Consider the following 17,518-nt stretch of genomic DNA (forward strand, 5'->3'; position numbering starts at 1 on the left):
ACGTCGACAATGATGCACTTGGCCAAAAAGGGCGTATGTGTTTTTTCCTGAATATATTCAGGAAAAAACACATATGCACTTTTTGTACAACCAAGCAAGCTTGCAAAGGAAATCTGCACTACAATGAAGTCTCACTTCCCACTGGTTAAAAGGGCCATCTGAGAAAAGTGTAAAATCCAGAAAGGCAGGACAGGCCATGGAGAACTGGGAGCCTTGTTATGCTGATGGGCGGGATGTAAATTGCCAACAGACACTCGGGAGAAGTGTATGGTGTTTCCTGAAACATCTAAAAAACAAAGCAACAGAGCCTAGGGCACTTCCACTTATGGTCCTATAGCTTAGGGAAATTAAAATCAAAAAGACACAGCCACCCCAAAGTATGGAACGGCTCTGTTTACAAGAACCTCATTTACAGTACAAGTTCAACATCGCAGAAAGTGAAAAATGGATAAAGAAGTTGTGGTATTTACTTACAAAGCAATATCACACAGCAATGAAATCTATGTCATCAGGCCCTTAGCAGCACAATGAGTGGATTCAGGTATGATGATTCTAACTGAAATAAATCACACAGAAAAAGAAACATCATAAGATATCAGTAATACAAGGAATGTAAACTTGGCTACACAGGAACTGAATTACAGAACAGAACAGGGTCTCAAATTTAGAAAACCAACTTATGCTTGCTTAAGGGTAAAGGTGAGTTGGGGTGCTGCATAAAACCAGAGATTGAAATGAGCACAGATAAAGTTCCATAAGCCAAATATGGAATAGACAAGAGCTACTCCTTGCTCAACGAAATGGACTCAACACCGCATATTAAACGCCTAAGAATGTACCTGACTAGTAAGTATCTTAAAACCTATGGATTGCTATGTCTCTGAAAGAGAATCAAGCATGTGTACAGGGGCATAAACGCAGCAGTGATAGGATTGGAGAGGTTCGGTGAGCAAATGAAGACCCTTTGAAGTCATATTGCATGGTACCCATTCCACGGGTTTCAACTACCCAGGTTTAAGGTATTCTTCCTTCAGCTAAAACATGCATGTGGAACCTAGAGTATGATCAACCATGTGATCGGGAGACGTGTTCAAATATGTCTCAGTTTTCGTACCCTGGTACTCGGGTGCAACATTCCAGACGCTTTACTAACACTCTCCCACTTGGAGAGTCAGTCCCTTTAACCTCCTGTTTGGCCCAGTTTGCAATTTCTGCGGAAGATGAACAGGAATAGGGAGAACCAATGAGAGACTAGCTGGAGGTGTCTGGACGGGCAAATTTAACTCTCATTTCCCACCAGGAAGAGGAATTAACCAAAGGATCAGCGTGCTGTGCCTTAACCAGATTAGGGCCTGAAGCCATCCTGCGGTGTTGCGGCCAGCTCACAAGAAAGCGAGTTGAAGAAAGGAGCTCAGGGGCACTGTAATGCACAAACCTGCAGAGTTATAAATGACAGCTATCGTCCAAAAATATACTGAAGTAAGGTTGCCAAGAGGACTTGAAAGCGGGGCAGAATTGCAGGAAAGCGATTTCAGGAGGTAGACTGGAATTGCATTGAAAGCATAGGAAAAGAGGCAGAACGTCCACAATGATGCACTTGGCCAAAAAGGGCGTATGCGTTTTTTTCTGAATATATTCAGGAAAAAACGCATACGCACTTTTTGGCCAACAAAGCAAGCTTGCAAAGGAAATCTGCACTACAATGAAGTCTCACTTCCCCCTGGTCAAAAGGGCCATCTGAAAAAAGTGTAAAATCCAGAAAGGCAGGACAGGCCATGGAGAACTGGGAGCCTTGTTATGCTGATGGGCGGGATGTAAATTGCCAACAGACACTCAGGAGAAGTGTATGGTGTTTCCTGAAACATGTAAAAAACAAAGCAACAGAGCCTAGGGCACTTCCACTTATGGTCCTATAGCTTAGGGAAATTAAAATCAAACAGACACAGCCATCCCAAAGTATGGAACGCCTCTGTTTACAAGAACCTCGTTTACAGTACAAGTTCAACATCGCAGAAAGTGAAAAATGGATAAAGAACTTCAGGTACTTATGTACAATGCAGTATCACTCAGCAATGAAATCTATGTCATCAGGCCCTTAGCAGCACAATGAGTGGATTCAGGTATGATGATGCTAACTGAAATAAGTCACACAAAAAAAGAAACATCATAAGATATCAGTAATACACGGAATGTAAACTTGGCTACACAGGAACTGAATTACAGAACAGAACAGGGTCTCAAATTTAGAAAACCAACTTGTGCTTGCTTAAGGGGAAAGGTGAGTTGGGGTGCTGCATAAAACCAGAGATTGAAATGAGCACAGATAAAGTTCCTTAAGCCAAATATGGAATAGACAAGAGCTACTCCTTGCTCAACGAAATGGACTCAACACCCCATATTAAACGCCTAAGAATGTACCTGACTAGTAAGTATCTTAAAACCTATGGATTGCTATGTCTCCAAAAGAGAATCAAGCGTGTGTGCAGGGGCATAAACGCAGCAGTGATAGGATTGGAGAGGTTCGGTGAGCAAATGAAGACCCTTTGAAGTCATATTGCATGGTACCCATTCCACGGGTCTCAACTCTCCAGGTTTAAGGTATTCTTCCTTCAGCTAAAACATGCATGTGGAACCCAGAGTATGATCAACCGTGTGAACGGGAGATGTGTTCAAATATGTCTCAGTTTTCCTCCCCTGGCACTCGGGTGCAACATTCCACATGCTTTACTAACACTCTCCCGACTTGGAGAGTCAGTCCCTTTAACCTCCTGTTTGGCCCAGTTTAGAATTTCTGTGGAAGATGAACAGGAATAGCGAGAACCAATGAGAGACTAGCTGGAGGTGTCTGGATGGGCAAATTTAACTCTCATTTCCCACCAGGAAGAGGAATTAACCAAAGGCTCAGCGTGCCGTGCCAGAACCAGATTAGGGCCTGAAGACATCCTGCGGTGTTGCGGCCAGGTCACAAGAAAGCGAGTTGAAGAAAGGAGCTCAGGGGCACTGTAATTCACAAACCTGCAGAGTTATAAATGACAGCTATCTTCCAAAAATAGACTGAAGTAAGGCTGCCAAGAGGACTTGAAAGCGGGGCAGAATTACAGGAAACCGATTTCAGGAGGTAGACTGGAATTGCATTGAAAGCATAGGAAAAGAGGCAGAACGTCCACAATGATGCACTTGGCCAAAAAGGGCTTATGCGTTTTTTCCTGAATATATTCAGGAAAAAACGCATACGCCCTTTTTGGCCAACCAAGCAAACTTGCAAAGGAAATCTGCACTACAATGAAGTCTCACTTCCCCCCGGTCAAAAGGGCCATCTGAAAAAAGGGTAAAATCCAGAAAGGCAGGACAGGCCATGGAGAACTGGGAGCCTTGTTATGCTGATGGGCGGGATGTAAATTGCCAACAGACACTCAGGAGAAGTGTATGGTGTTTCCTGAAACATCTAAAAAACAAAGCAACAGAGCCTAGGGCACTTCCACTTATGGTCCTATAGCTTAGGGAAATTAAAATCAAAAAGACACAGCCACCCCAAAGTTTGGAACGGCTCTGTTTACAAGAACCTCGTTTACAGTACAAGTTCAACATCGCAGAAAGTGAAAAATGGATAAAGAAGTTGTGGTATTCACTTACAATGCAGTATCACTCAGCAATGATATCTATGTCATCAGGCCCGTAGCAGCACAATGAGTGGATTCAGGTATGATGATTCTAACTGAAATAAGTCACACAGAAAAAGAAACATCATAAGATATCAGTAATACACGGAATGTAAACTTGGCTACACAGGAACTGAATTACAGAACAGAACAGGTTCTCAAATTTAGAAAACCAACTTATGCTTGCTTAAGGGGAAAGGTGAGTTGGGGTGCTGCATAAAACCAGAGATTGAAATGAGCACAGATAAAGTTCCTTAAGCCAAATATGGAATAGACAAGAGCTACTCCTTGCTCAACGAAAGAGACTCAAAACCCCATATTAAACGCCTAAGAATGTACCTGACTAGTAAGTATCTTAAAACCTATGGATTGCTATGTCTCCAAAAGAGAATCAAGCGTGTGTACAGGGGCATAAACGCAGCAGTGATAGGATTGGAGAGGTTCGGTGAGCAAATGAAGACCCTTTGAAGTCATATTGCATGGTACCCATTCCACGGGTCTCAACTCTCCAGGTTTAAGGTATTCTTCCTTCAGCTAAAACATGCATGTGGAACCCAGAGTATGATCAACCATGTGAACGGGAGACGTGCTCAAATATGTCTCAGTTTTCGTACCCTGGTACTCGGGTGCAACATTCCAGACGCTTTACTAACACTCTCCCGACTTGGAGAGTCAGTCCCTTTAACCTCCTGTTTGGCCCAGTTTGCAATTTCTGCGGAAGATGAACAGGAATAGTGAGAACCAATGAGAGGCTAGCTGGAGGTGTCTGGACGGGCAAATTTAACTCTCATTTCCCACCAGGAAGAGGAATTAACCAAAGGCTCAGAATGCCGGGCCAGAACCAGATTAGGGCCTGAAGCCATCCTGCGGTGTTGCGGCCAGGTCACAAGAAAGCGAGTTGAAGAAAGGAGCTCAGGGGTACTTTAATTCACAAACCTGCAGAGTTATAAATGACAGCTATCATCCAAAAATAGACTGAAGTAAGGCTGCCAAGAGGACTTGAAAGTGGGGCAGAATTGCAGGAAACCGATTTCAGGAGGTAGACTGGAATTGCCTTGAAAGCATAGGAAAAGAGGCAGAACGTCCACAATGATGCACTTGGCCAAAAAGGGCGTATGCGTTTTTCCTGAATATATTCAGGAAAAAACGCATACGCCCTTTTTGGCCAACCAAGCAAGCTTGCAAAGGAAATCTGCACTACAATGAAGTCTCACTTCTCCCCGGTCAAAAGGGCCATCTGAAAAAAGGGTAAAATCCAGAAAGGCAGGACAGGCCATGGAGAACTGGGAGCCTTGTTATGCTGATGGGCGGGATGTAAATTGCCAACAGACACTCAGGAGAAGTGTATGGTGTTTCCTGAAACATCTAAAAAACAAAGCAACAGAGCCTAGGGCACTTCCACTTATGGTCCTATAGCTTAGGGAAATTAAAATCAAAAAGACACAGCCACCCCAAAGTTTGGAACGGCTCTGTTTACAAGAACCTCGTTTACAGTACAAGTTCAACATCGCAGAAAGTGAAAAATGGATAAAGAAGTTGTGGTATTCACTTACAATGCAGTATCACTCAGCAATGAAATCTATGTCCTCAGGCCCGTAGCAGCACAATGAGTGGATTCAGGTATGATGATTCTAACTGAAATAAGTCACACAGAAAAAGAAACATCATAAGATATCAGTAATACACGGAATGTAAACTTGGCTACACAGGAACTGAATTACAGAACAGAACAGGGTCTCAAATTCAGAAAACCAACTTATGCTTGCTTAAGGGGAAAGGTGAGTTGGGGTGCTGCATAAAACCAGAGATTGAAATGAGCACAGATAAAGTTCCTTAAGCCAAATATGGAATAGACAAGAGCTACTCCTTGCTCAACGAAATGGACTCAAAACCCCATATTAAACGCCTAAGAATGTACCTGACTAGTAAGTATCTTAAAACCTATGGATTGCTATGTCTCCAAAAGAGAATCAAGCGTGTGTACAGGGGCATAAACGCAGCAGTGATAGGATTGGAGAGGTTCGGTGAGCAAATGAAGACCCTTTGAAGTCATATTGCATGGTACCCATTCCACGGGTCTCAACTACCCAGGTTTTAGGTATTCTTCCTTCAGCTAAAACATGCATGTGGAACCCAGAGTATGATCAACCATGTGAACGGGAGACGTGTTCAAATATGTCTCAGTTTTCCTCCCCTGGTACTAGGGTGCAACATTCCAGACGCTTTACTAACACTCTCCCGACTTGGAGAGTCAGTCCCTTTAACCTCCTGTTTGGCCCAGTTTGCAATTTCTGCGGAAGATGAACAGGAATACCGAGAACCAATGAGAGGCTAGCTGGAGATGTCTGGACGGGCAAATTTAACTCTCATTTCCCACCAGGAAGAGGAATTAACCAAAGGCTCAGAATGCCGGGCCGGAACCAGATTAGGGCCTGAAGCCATCCTGCGGTGTTGCGGCCAGGTCACAAGAAAGCGAGTTGAAGAAAGGAGCTCAGGGGCACTGTAATTCACAAACCTGCAGAGTTATAAATGACAGCTATCGTCCAAAAATAGACTGAAGTAAGGCTGCCAAGAGGACTTGAAAGCGGGGCAGAATTGCAGGAAACCGATTTCAGGAGGTAGACTGGAATTGCATTGAAAGCATAGGAAAAGAGGCAGAACGTCCACAATGATGCACTTGCCCAAAAAGGGCGTATGCGTTTTTTCCTGAATATATTCAGGAAAAAACGCATACGCCCTTTTTGGCCAACCAAGCAAACTTGCAAAGGAAATCTGCACTACAATGAAGTCTCACTTCCCCCCGGTCAAAAGGGCCATCTGAAAAAAGTGTAAAATCCAGAAAGGCAGGACAGGCCATGGAGAACTGGGAGACTTGTTATGCTGATGGGCGGGATGTAAATTGCCAACAGACACTGGGGAGAAGTGTATGGTGTTTCCTGAAACATCTAAAAAACAAAGCAACAGAGCCTAGGGCACTTCCACTTATGGTCCTATAGCTTAGGGAAATTAAAATCAAAAAGACACAGCCACCCCAAAGTATGGAACGGCTCTGTTTACAAGAACCTCATTTACAGTACAAGTTCAACATCGCAGAAAGTGAAAAATGGATAAAGAATTTGTGGTATTCACTTACAAAGCAGTATCACTCAGCAATGAAATCTATGTCATCAGGCCCGTAGCAGCACAATGAGTGGATTCAGGTATGATGATTCTAACTGAAATAAGTCACACAGAAAAAGAAACATCATAAGATATCAGTAATACACGGAATGTAAACTTGGCTACACAGGAACTGAATTACAGAACAGAACAGGGTCTCAAATTTAGAAAACCAACTTATGCTTGCTTAAGGGGAAAGGTGAGTTGGGGTGCTGCATAAAACCAGAGATTGAAATGAGCACAGATAAAGTTCCTTAAGCCAAATATGGAATAGACAAGAGCTACTCCTTGCTCAACGAAATGGACTCAACACCCCATATTAAACGCCTAAGAATGTACCTGACTAGTAAGTATCTTAAAACCTATGGATTGCTATGTCTCCAAAAGAGAATCAAGCGTGTGTGCAGGGGCATAAACGCAGCAGTGATAGGATTGGAGAGGTTCGGTGAGCAAATGAAGACCCTTTGAAGTCATATTGCATGGTACCCATTCCACGGGTCTCAACTCTCCAGGTTTAAGGTATTCTTCCTTCAGCTAAAACATGCATGTGGAACCCAGAGTATGATCAACCGTGTGAACGGGAGACGTGTTCAAATATATCTCAGTTTTCCTCCCCTGGCACTCGGGTGCAACATTCCACATGCTTTACTAACACTCTCCCCACTTGGAGAGTCAGCGCCTTTAACCTCCTGTTTGGCCCAGTTTGCAATTTCTGCGGAAGATGAACAGGAATAGGGAGAACCAATGAGAGACTAGCTGGAGGTGTCTGGAGGGGCAAATATAACTCTCATTTCCCACCGGGAAGAGGAAATAACCAAAGGCTCAGCGTGCCGTGCCGGAACCAGATTAGGGCCTGAAGCCATCCTGCAGTGTTGCGGCCAGCTCAAAAGAAAGCGAGTTGAAGAAAGGAGCTCAGGGGCACTGTAATTCACAAACCTGCAGAGTTATAAATGACAGCTATCGTCCAAAAATAGACTGAAGTAAGGCTGCCAAGAGGACTTGAATGCGGGGCAGAATTGCAGGAAACCGATTTCAGGAGGTAGACTGGAATTGCATTGAAAGCATAGGAAAAGAGGCAGAACGTCCACAATGATGCACTTGGCCAAAAAGGGCATATGCGTTTTTTCCTGAATATATTCAGGAAAAAACGCATATGCCCTTTTTGGCCAACCAAGCAAACTTGCAAAGGAAATCTGCACTACAATGAAGTCTCACTTCCCCCCGGTCAAACGGGCAATCTGAAAAAAGTGTAAAATCCAGAAAGGCAGGACAGGCCATGGAGAACTGGGAGCCTTGTTATGCTGATGGGCGGGATGTAAATTGCCAACAGACCCTCAGGAGAAGTGTATGCTGTTTCCTGAAACATCTAAAAAACAAAGAAACAGAGCCTAGGGCACTTGCGCTTATGGTCCTATAGCTTAGGGAAATTAAAATCAAAAAGACACAGCCACCCCAAAGTTTGGGACGCCTCCGTTTACAAGAACCTCGTTTACCGTACAAGTTCAATATCACAGAAAGTGAAAAATGGATAAAGAACTTGTGGTACTTACGTACAATGCAGTATCACTCAGCAATGAAATCTATGTCATCAGGCCCGTAGCAGCATAATGAGTGGATTCAGGTACGATGATTCTAACTGAAATAAGTCACACAGAAAAAGAAACATCATAAGATATCACTAATACACGGAATGTAAACTTGGCTACACAGGAACTGCATTCCAACACAGAACAGGGTCTCAAATTTAGAAAACCAACTTATGCTTGCTTAAGGGGAAAGTTGAGTTGGGGTGCTGCATAAAACCAGAGATTGAAATGAGTACAGATAAAGTTCCTTAAGCCAAATATGGAATAGACAAGAGCTACTCCTTGCTCAACGAAATGGACACAAAACCCCATATTAAACGCCTAAGAATGCACCTGACTAGTAAGTATATTAAAACCTATGGATTGCTATGTCTCCGAAAGAGAATCAAGCATGTGTACAGGGGCATAAACGCAGCAGTGATAGGATTGGAGAGGTTCGTGAGCAAATGAAGACCCTTTGAAGTCATATTGCATGGTACCCATTCCACGGGTTTCAACTACCCAGGTTTAAGGTATTCTTCCTTCATCTAAAACATGCATGTGGAACCTAGAGTATTATCAACCATGTGATCGGGAGACGTGTTCAAATATGTCTCAGTTTTCGTACCCTGGTACTCGGGAGCAACATTCCAGACGCTTTACTAACACTCTCCCCACTTGGAGAGTCAGTCCCTTTAACTTCCTGTTTGGCCCAGTTTGCAATTTCTGTGGAAGATGAACAGGAATAGCGAGAACCAATGAAAGACTAGCTGGAGGTGTCTGGATGGGCAAATATAACTCTCATTTCCCACCAGGAAGAGGAATTAACCAAAGGCTCAGCGTGCCGTGCCAGAACCAGATTAGGGTCTGAAGACATCCTGCGGAGTTGCGGCCAGGTCACAAGAAAGCGAGTTGAAGAAAGGAGCTCAGGGACACTGTAATTCACAAACCTGCAGAGTTATAAATGACAGCTATCGTCCAAAAATAGACTGAAGTAAGGCTGCCAAGAGGACTTGAAAGCAGGGCAGAATTGCAGGAAACCGATTTCAGGAGGTAGACTGGAATTGCATTGAAAGCATAGGAAAAGAGGCAGAACGTCCACAATGATGCACTTGGCCAAAAAGGGCGTATGCGTTTTTTCCTGAATATATTCAGGAAAAAACGCATACGCCCTTTTTGGCCAACCAAGCAAGCTTGCAAAGGAAATCTGCACTACAATGAAGTCTCACTTCCCCCCGGTCAAAAGGGCCATCTGAAAAAAGTGTAAAATCCAGAAAGGCAGGACAGGCCATGGAGAACTGGGAGCCTTGTTATGTTGATGGGCGGGATGTAAATTGCCAACAACCACTCGGGAGAAGTGTATGGTGTTTCCTGAAACATCTAAAAAACAAAGCAACAGAGCCTAGGGCACTTCCACTTATGGTCCTATAGCTTAGGGAAATTAAAATCAAAAAGACACAGCCACCCCAAAGTTTGGATCGGCTCTGTTTACAAGAACCTCGTTTACAGTACAAGTTCAACATCGCAGAAAGTGAAAAATGGATAAAGAAGTTGTGGTATTTACTTACAAAGCAATATCACTCAGCAATGAAATCTGTGTCATCAGGCCCTTAGCAGCACAATGAGTGGATTCAGGTATGATGATTCTAACTGAAATAAGTCACACAGAAAAAGAAACATCATAAGATATCAGTAATACACGGAATGGAAACTTGGCTACACAGGAACTGAATTACAGAACAGAACAGGGTCTCAAATTTAGAAAACCAACTTATGCTTGCTTAAGGGGAAAGGTGTGTTGGGGTGCTGCATAAAACCAGAGATTGAAATGAGCACAGATAAAGTTCCTTAAGCCAAATATGGAATAGACAAGAGCTACTCCTTGCTCAACGAAATGGACTCAACACCCCATATTAAACGCCTAAGAATGTACCTGACTAGTAAGTATCTTAAAACCTATGGATTGCTATGTCTCCGAAAGAGAATCAAGCATGTGTACAGGGGCATAAACGCAGCAGTGATAGGATTGGAGAGGTTCGGTGAGCATATGAAGACCCTTTGAAGTCATATTTCATGGTACCAATTCCACGGGTCTCAACTCTCCAGGTTTAAGGTATTCTTCCTTCAGCTAAAACATGCATGTGGAACCCAGAGTATGATCAACCATGTGAACGGGAGACGTGTTCAAATATATCTCAGTTTTCCTCCCCTGGTACTCGGGTGCAACATTCCAGACGCTTTACTAACACTCTCCCGACTTGGAGAGTCAGTCCCTTTAACCTCCTGTTTGGCCCAGTTTGCAATTTCTGCGGAAGATGAACAGGAATAGCGAGAACCAATGAGAGGCTAGCTGGAGGTGTCTGGACGGGCAAATTTAACTCTCATTTCCCACCAGGAAGAGGAATTAACCAAAGGCTCAGCATGCCGGGCCGGAACCAGATTAGGGCCTGAAGCCATCCTGCGGTGTTGCGGCCAGGTCACAAGAAAGCGAGTTGAAGAAAGGAGCTCAGGGGCACTGTAATTCACAAACCTGCAGAGTTATAAATGACAGCTATCGTCCAAAAATAGACTGAAGTAAGGCTGCCAAGAGGACTTGAAAGCGGGGCAGAATTGCAGGAAACCGATTCCAGGAGGTAGACTGGAATTGCATTGAAAGCATAGGAAAAGAGGCAGAAAGTCCACAATGATGCACTTGGCCAAAAAGGGCGTATGCGTTTTTTCCTGAATATATTCAGGAAAAAACGCATACGCCCTTTTTGGCCAACCAAGCAAGCTTCCAAAGGAAATCTGCACTACAATGAAGTCTCACTTCCCCCCGGTCAAAAGGCCATCTGAAAAAAGTGTAAAATCCAGAAAGGCAACAGGCCATTGAGAACTGGGAGCCTTGTTATGCTGATGGGCGGGATGTAAATTGCCAACAGACACTCAGGAGAAGTGTATGGTGTTTCCTGAAACATCTAAAAAACAAAGCAACAGAACCTAGGGCACTTCCACTTATGGTCCTATAGCTTAGGGAAATTAAAATCAAAAAGACACAGCCACCCCAAAGTTTGGAACGGCTCTGTTTACAAGAACCTCGTTTACAGTACAAGTTCAACATCGCAGAAAGTGAAAAATGGATAAAGAAGTTGTGGTATTCACTTACAAAGCAATATCACTCAGCAATGAAATCTATGTCATCAGGCCCTTAGCAGCACAATGAGTGGATTCAGGTACGATGATTCTAACTGAAATAAGTCACACAGAAAAAGAAACATCATAAGATATCACTAATACACGGAATGAAAACTTGGCTACACAGGAACTGCATTCCAAAACAGAACAGGGTCTCAAATTTAGAAAACCAACTTATGCTTGCTTAAGGGGAAAGGTGAGTTGGGGTGCTGCATAAAACCAGAGATTGAAATGAGCACAGATAAAGTTCCTTAAGCCAAATATGGAATAGACAAGAGCTACTCCTTGCTCAACGAAATGGACTCAACACCGCATATTAAACGCCTAAGAATGTACCTGACTAGTAAGTATATTAAAACCTATGGATTGCTATGTCTCCGAAAGAGAATCAAGCATGTGTACAGGGGCATAAACGCAGCAGTGATAGGATTGGAGAGGTTCGGTGAGCAAATGAAGACCCTTTGAAGTCATATTGCATGGTACCCATTCCACGGGTCTCAACTACCCAGGTTTAAGGTATTCTTCCTTCAGCTAAAACATGCATGTGGAACCTAGAGTATGATCAACCATGTGATCGGGAGACATGTTCAAATATGTCTCAGTTTTCGTACCCTGGTACTCGGGTGCAATATTCCAGACGCTTTACTAACACTCTCCCGACTTGGAGAGTCAGCCCCTTTAACCTCCTGTTTGGCCCAGTTTGCAATTTCTGCGGAAGATGAACAGGAATAGCGAGAACCAATGAGAGACTAGCTGGAGGTGTCTGGACGGGCAAATTTAACTCTCATTTCCCACCAGGAAGAGGAATTAACCAAAGGCTCAGCGTGCCGTGCCGGAACCAGATTAGGGCCTGAAGCCATCCTGCGGTGTTGCGGCCAGCTCACAAGAAAGCGAGTTGAAGAAAGGAGCTCAGGGACACTGTAATTCACAAACCTGCAGAGTTATAAATGACAGCTATCGTCCAAAAATAGACTGAAGTAAGGCTGCCAAGAGGACTTGAAAACGGGGCAGAATTGCAGGAAACCGATTTCAGGAGGTAGACTGGAATTGCATTGAAAGCATAGGAAAAGAGGCAGAACGTCCACAATGATGCACTTGGCCAAAAAGGGCGTATGCGTTTTTTCCTGAATATATTCAGGAAAAAACGCATACGCCCTTTTTGGCCATCCAAGCAAGCTTGCAAAGGAAATCTGCACTACAATGAAGTCTCACTTCCCCCCGGTCAAAAGGGCCATCTGAAAAAAGTGTAAAATCCAGAAAGGCAGGACAGGCCATGGAGAACTGGGAGCCTTGTTATGCTGATGGGCGGGATGTAAATTGCCAACAACCACTGGGGAGAAGTGTATGGTGTTTCCTGAAACATCTAAAAAACAAAGCAACAGAGCCTAGGGCACTTCCACTTATGGTCCTATAGCTTAGGGAATTTAAAATCAAAAAGACACAGCCACCCCAATGTTTGGAACAGCTCTGTTTACAAGAACCTCGTTTACAGTACAAGTTCAACATCGCAGAAAGTGAAAAATGGATAAAGAAGTTGTGGTATTTACTTAAAAAGCAATATCACTCAGCAATGAAATCTGTGTCATCAGGCCCTTAGCAGCACAATGAGTGGATTCAGGTATGATGATTCTAACTGAAATAAGTCACACAGAAAAAGAAACATCATAAGATATCAGTAATACACGGAATGTAAACTTGGCTACACAGGAACTGAATTACAGAACAGAACAGGGTCTCAAATTTAGAAAACCAACTTATGCTTGCTTAAGGGGAAAGGTGAGTTGGGGTGCTGCATAAAACCAGAGATTGAAATGAGCACAGATAAAGTTCCTTAAGCCAAATATGGAATAGACAAGAGCTACTCCTTGCTCAACGAAATGGACTCAACACCGCATATTAAACGCCTAAGAATGTACCTGACTAGTAAGTATCTTAAAACCTATGGATTGCTATGTCTCCGAAAGAGAATCAAGCATGTGTACAGGGGCATAAACGCAGCAGTGATAGGATTGGAGAGGTTCGGTGAGCAAATGAAGACCCTTTGAAGTCATATTGCATGGTACCCATTCCACGGGTTTCAACTACCCAGGTTTTAGGTATTCTTCATTCAGCTAAAACATGCATGTGGAACCCAAGTATTATCAACCATGTGAACGGGAGACGTGTTCAAATATGTCTCAGTTTTCCTCCCCTGGTACTCGGGTGCAACATTCCAGACGCTTTACTAACACTCTCCCCACTTGGAGAGTCAGCGCCTTTAACCTCTTGTTTGGCCCAGTTTGCAATTTCTGCGGAAGATGAACAGGAATAGCGAGAACCAATGAGAGGCTAGCTGGAGGTGTCTGGACGGGCAAATTCAACTCTCATTTCCCACCAGGAAGAGGAATTAACCAAAGGCTCAGCGTGCCGTGCTGGAACCAGATTAGGGCCTGAAGCCATCCTGCGGTGTTGCGGCCAGGTCAAAAGAAAGCGAGTTGAAGAAAGGAGCTCAGGGGCACTGTAATTCACAAACCTGCAGAGTTATTAATGACAGCTATCGTCCAAAAATAGACTGAAGTAAGGCTGCCAAGAGGACTTGAAAGCGGGGCAGAATTGCAGGAAACCGATTTCAGGAGGTAGACTGGAATTGCATTGAAAGCATAGGAAAAGAGGCAGAACGTCCACAATGATGCACTTGGCCAAAAAGGGCGTATGCGTTTTTTCCTGAATATATTCAGGAAAAAACGCATACGCCCTTTTTGGCCAACCAAGCAAGCTTGCAAAGGAAATCTGCACTACAATGAAGTCTCACTTCCCCCCGGTCAAAAGGGCCATCTGAAAAAAGTGTAAAACCCAGAAAGGCAGGACAGGCCATGGAGAACTGGGAGCCTTGTTATGCTGATGGGCGGGATGTAAATTGTCAACAACCACACGGGAGAAGTGTATGGTGTTTACTGAAACATCTAAAAAACAAAGCAACAGAGCCTAGGGCACTTCCACTTATGGTCCTATAGCTTAGGGAATTTAAAATCAAAAACACACAGCCACCCCAAAGTTTGGAACGGCTCTCTTTACAAGAACCTCATTTACAGTACAAGTTCAACATCGCAGAAAGTGAAAAATGGATAAAGAAGTTGTGGTATTTACTTAAAAAGCAATATCACTCAGCAATGAAATCTGTGTCATCAGGCCCTTAGCAGCACAATGAGTGGATTCAGGTATGATGATTCTAACTGAAATAAGTCACACAGAAAAAGAAACATCATAAGATATCACTAATACACGGAATGTAAACTTGGCTACACAGGAACTGCATTCCAAAACAGAACAGGGTCTCAAATTTAGAAAACCAATTTATGCTTGCTTAAGGGTAAAGGAGAGTCGGGGTGCTGCATAAAACCAGAGATTGAAATGAGCACAGAGAAAGTTCCTTAAGCCAAATATGGAATAGACAAGAGCTACTCCTTGCTCAACGAAATGGACTCAACACCGCATATTAAACGCCTAAGAATGTACCTGACTAGTAAGTATCTTAAAACCTATGGATTGCTATGTCTCCGAAAGAGAATCAAGCATGTGTACAGGGGCATAAACGCAGCAGTGATAGGATTGGACAGGTTCGGTGAGCAAATGAAGACCCTTTGAAGTCATATTGCATGGTACCCATTCCACGGGTTTCAAATACCCAGGTTTAAGGTATTCTTCCTTCAGCTAAAACATGCATGTGGAACCTAGAGTATGATCAACCATGTGATCGGGAGACGTGTTCAAATATGTCTCAGTTTTCGTACCCTGGTACTCGGGTGCAACATTCCAGACGCTTTACTAACACTCTCCCGACTTGGAGAGTCAGTGCCTTTAACCTCCTGTTTGGCCCAGTTTGCAATTTCTGCGGAAGATGAACAGGAATAGCGAGAACCAATGAGAGACTAGCTGGAGGTGTCTGGACGGGTAAATTTAACTCTCATTTCCCACCAGGAAGAGGAATTAACCAAAGGCTCAGCGTGCCGTGCCGGAACCAGATTAGGGCCTGAAGCCATCCTGCGGTGTTGCGGCCAGCTCACAAGAAAGCGAGTTGAAGAAAGGAGCTCAGGGGCACTGTAATTCACAAACCTGCAGAGTTATAAATGACAGCTATCGTCCAAAAATAGACTGAAGTAAGGCTGCCAAGAGGACTTGAAAGCGGGGCAGAATTGCAGGAAACCGATTTCAGGAGGTAGACTGGAATTGCATTGAAAGCATAGGAAAAGAGGCCTAACGTCCACAATGATGCACTTGGCCAAAAAGGGCGTATGCGTTTTTTCCTGAATATATTCAGGAAAAAACGCATACGCCCTTTTTGGCCAACCAAGCAAGCTTGCAAAGGAAATCTGCACTACAATGAAGTCTCACTTCCCCCCGGTCAAAAGGGCCATCTGAAAAAAGTGTAAAATCCAGAAAGGCAGGACAGGCCATGGAGAACTGGGAGCCTTGTTATGCTGATGGGCGGGATGTAATTTGCCAACCACCACTCGGGAGAAGTGTATGGTGTTTCCTGAAACAACTAAAAAACAAAGCAACAGAACCTAGGGCACTTCCACTTATGGTCCTATAGCTTAGGGAAATTAAAATCAAAAAGACACAGCCACCCCAAAGTTTGGGACGCCTCCGTTTAGAAGAACCTCGTTTACCGTACAAGTTCAACATCGCAGAAAGTGAAAAATGGATAAAGAAGTTGTGGTATTTACTTACAAAGCAATATCACTCAGCAGTGAAATCTGTGTCATCAGGCCCTTAGCAGCAGAATGAGTGGATTCAGGTATGATGATTCTAACTGAAATAAGTCACACAGAAAAAGAAACATCATAAGATATCACTAATACACGGAATGTAAACTTGGCTACACAGGAACTGCATTCCAAAACAGAACAGGGTCTCAAATTTAGAAAACCAATTTATGCTTGCTTAAGGGTAAAGGAGAGTCGGGGTGCTGCATAAAACCAGAGATTGAAATGAGCACAGAGAAAGTTCCTTAAGCCAAATATGGAATAGACAAGAGCTACTCCTTGCTCAACGAAATGGACTCAACACCGCATATTAAACGCCTAAGAATGTACCTGACTAGTAAGTATCTTAAAACCTATGGATTGCTATGTCTCCGAAAGAGAATCAAGCATGTGTACAGGGGCATAAACGCAGCAGTGATAGGATTGGACAGGTTCGGTGAGCAAATGAAGACCCTTTGAAGTCATATTGCATGGTACCCATTCCACGGGTTTCAAATACCCAGGTTTAAGGTATTCTTCCTTCAGCTAAAACATGCATGTGGAACCTAGAGTATGATCAACCATGTGATCGGGAGACGTGTTCAAATATGTCTCAGTTTTCGTACCCTGGTACTCGGGTGCAACATTCCAGACGCTTTACTAACACTCTCCCGACTTGGAGAGTCAGTGCCTTTAACCTCCTGTTTGGCCCAGTTTGCAATTTCTGCGGAAGATGAACAGGAATAGCGAGAACCAATGAGAGACTAGCTGGAGGTGTCTGGACGGGTAAATTTAACTCTCATTTCCCACCAGGAAGAGGAATTAACCAAAGGCTCAGCGTGCCGTGCCGGAACCAGATTAGGGCCTGAAGCCATCCTGCGGTGTTGCGGCCAGCTCACAAGAAAGCGAGTTGAAGAAAGGAGCTCAGGGGCACTGTAATTCACAAACCTGCAGAGTTATAAATGACAGCTATCGTCCAAAAATAGACTGAAGTAAGGCTGCCAAGAGGACTTGAAAGCGGGGCAGAATTGCAGGAAACCGATTTCAGGAGGTAGACTGGAATTGCATTGAAAGCATAGGAAAAGAGGCAGAATGTCCACAATGATGCACTTGGCCAAAAAGGGCGTATGCGTTTTTTCCTGAATATATTCAGGAAAAAACGCATACGCCCTTTTTGGCCAACCAAGCAAGCTTGCAAAGGAAATCTGCACTACAATGAAGTCTCACTTCCCCCCGG

The 17,518-nt window shown here is 43.8% G+C and overlaps 1 long non-coding RNA gene across 7 annotated transcripts in view; it reads right to left on the reverse strand.

Moving 5' to 3' along the window:
- The window catches only part of LOC307181498, a 1,015,396-nt gene that overhangs the window by 649,910 nt on the left and 347,968 nt on the right, over positions 1–17,518 (reverse strand). For 5 of the 7 annotated variants that reach the window (XR_013826915.1, XR_013826916.1, XR_013826917.1 and 2 more), the window contains exons 2-3: positions 14,684–14,769; positions 13,105–13,186 (exon numbers count right to left, since the gene is read on the reverse strand). This is a non-coding gene — a long non-coding RNA (uncharacterized lncRNA). Of the gene's footprint in view, positions 1–2,048; positions 2,132–11,564; positions 11,607–13,104; positions 13,187–14,683; positions 14,770–17,518 lie in introns of those variants that run through there. The other 2 variants (XR_013826920.1, XR_013826921.1) reach the window with 2 other exon arrangements.

This window comes from Stenella coeruleoalba, assembly GCF_951394435.1.
Source record: "Stenella coeruleoalba genome assembly, contig: scaffold_31, whole genome shotgun sequence".
In the NCBI taxonomy this organism is placed as follows: domain Eukaryota; kingdom Metazoa; phylum Chordata; class Mammalia; order Artiodactyla; family Delphinidae; genus Stenella; species Stenella coeruleoalba.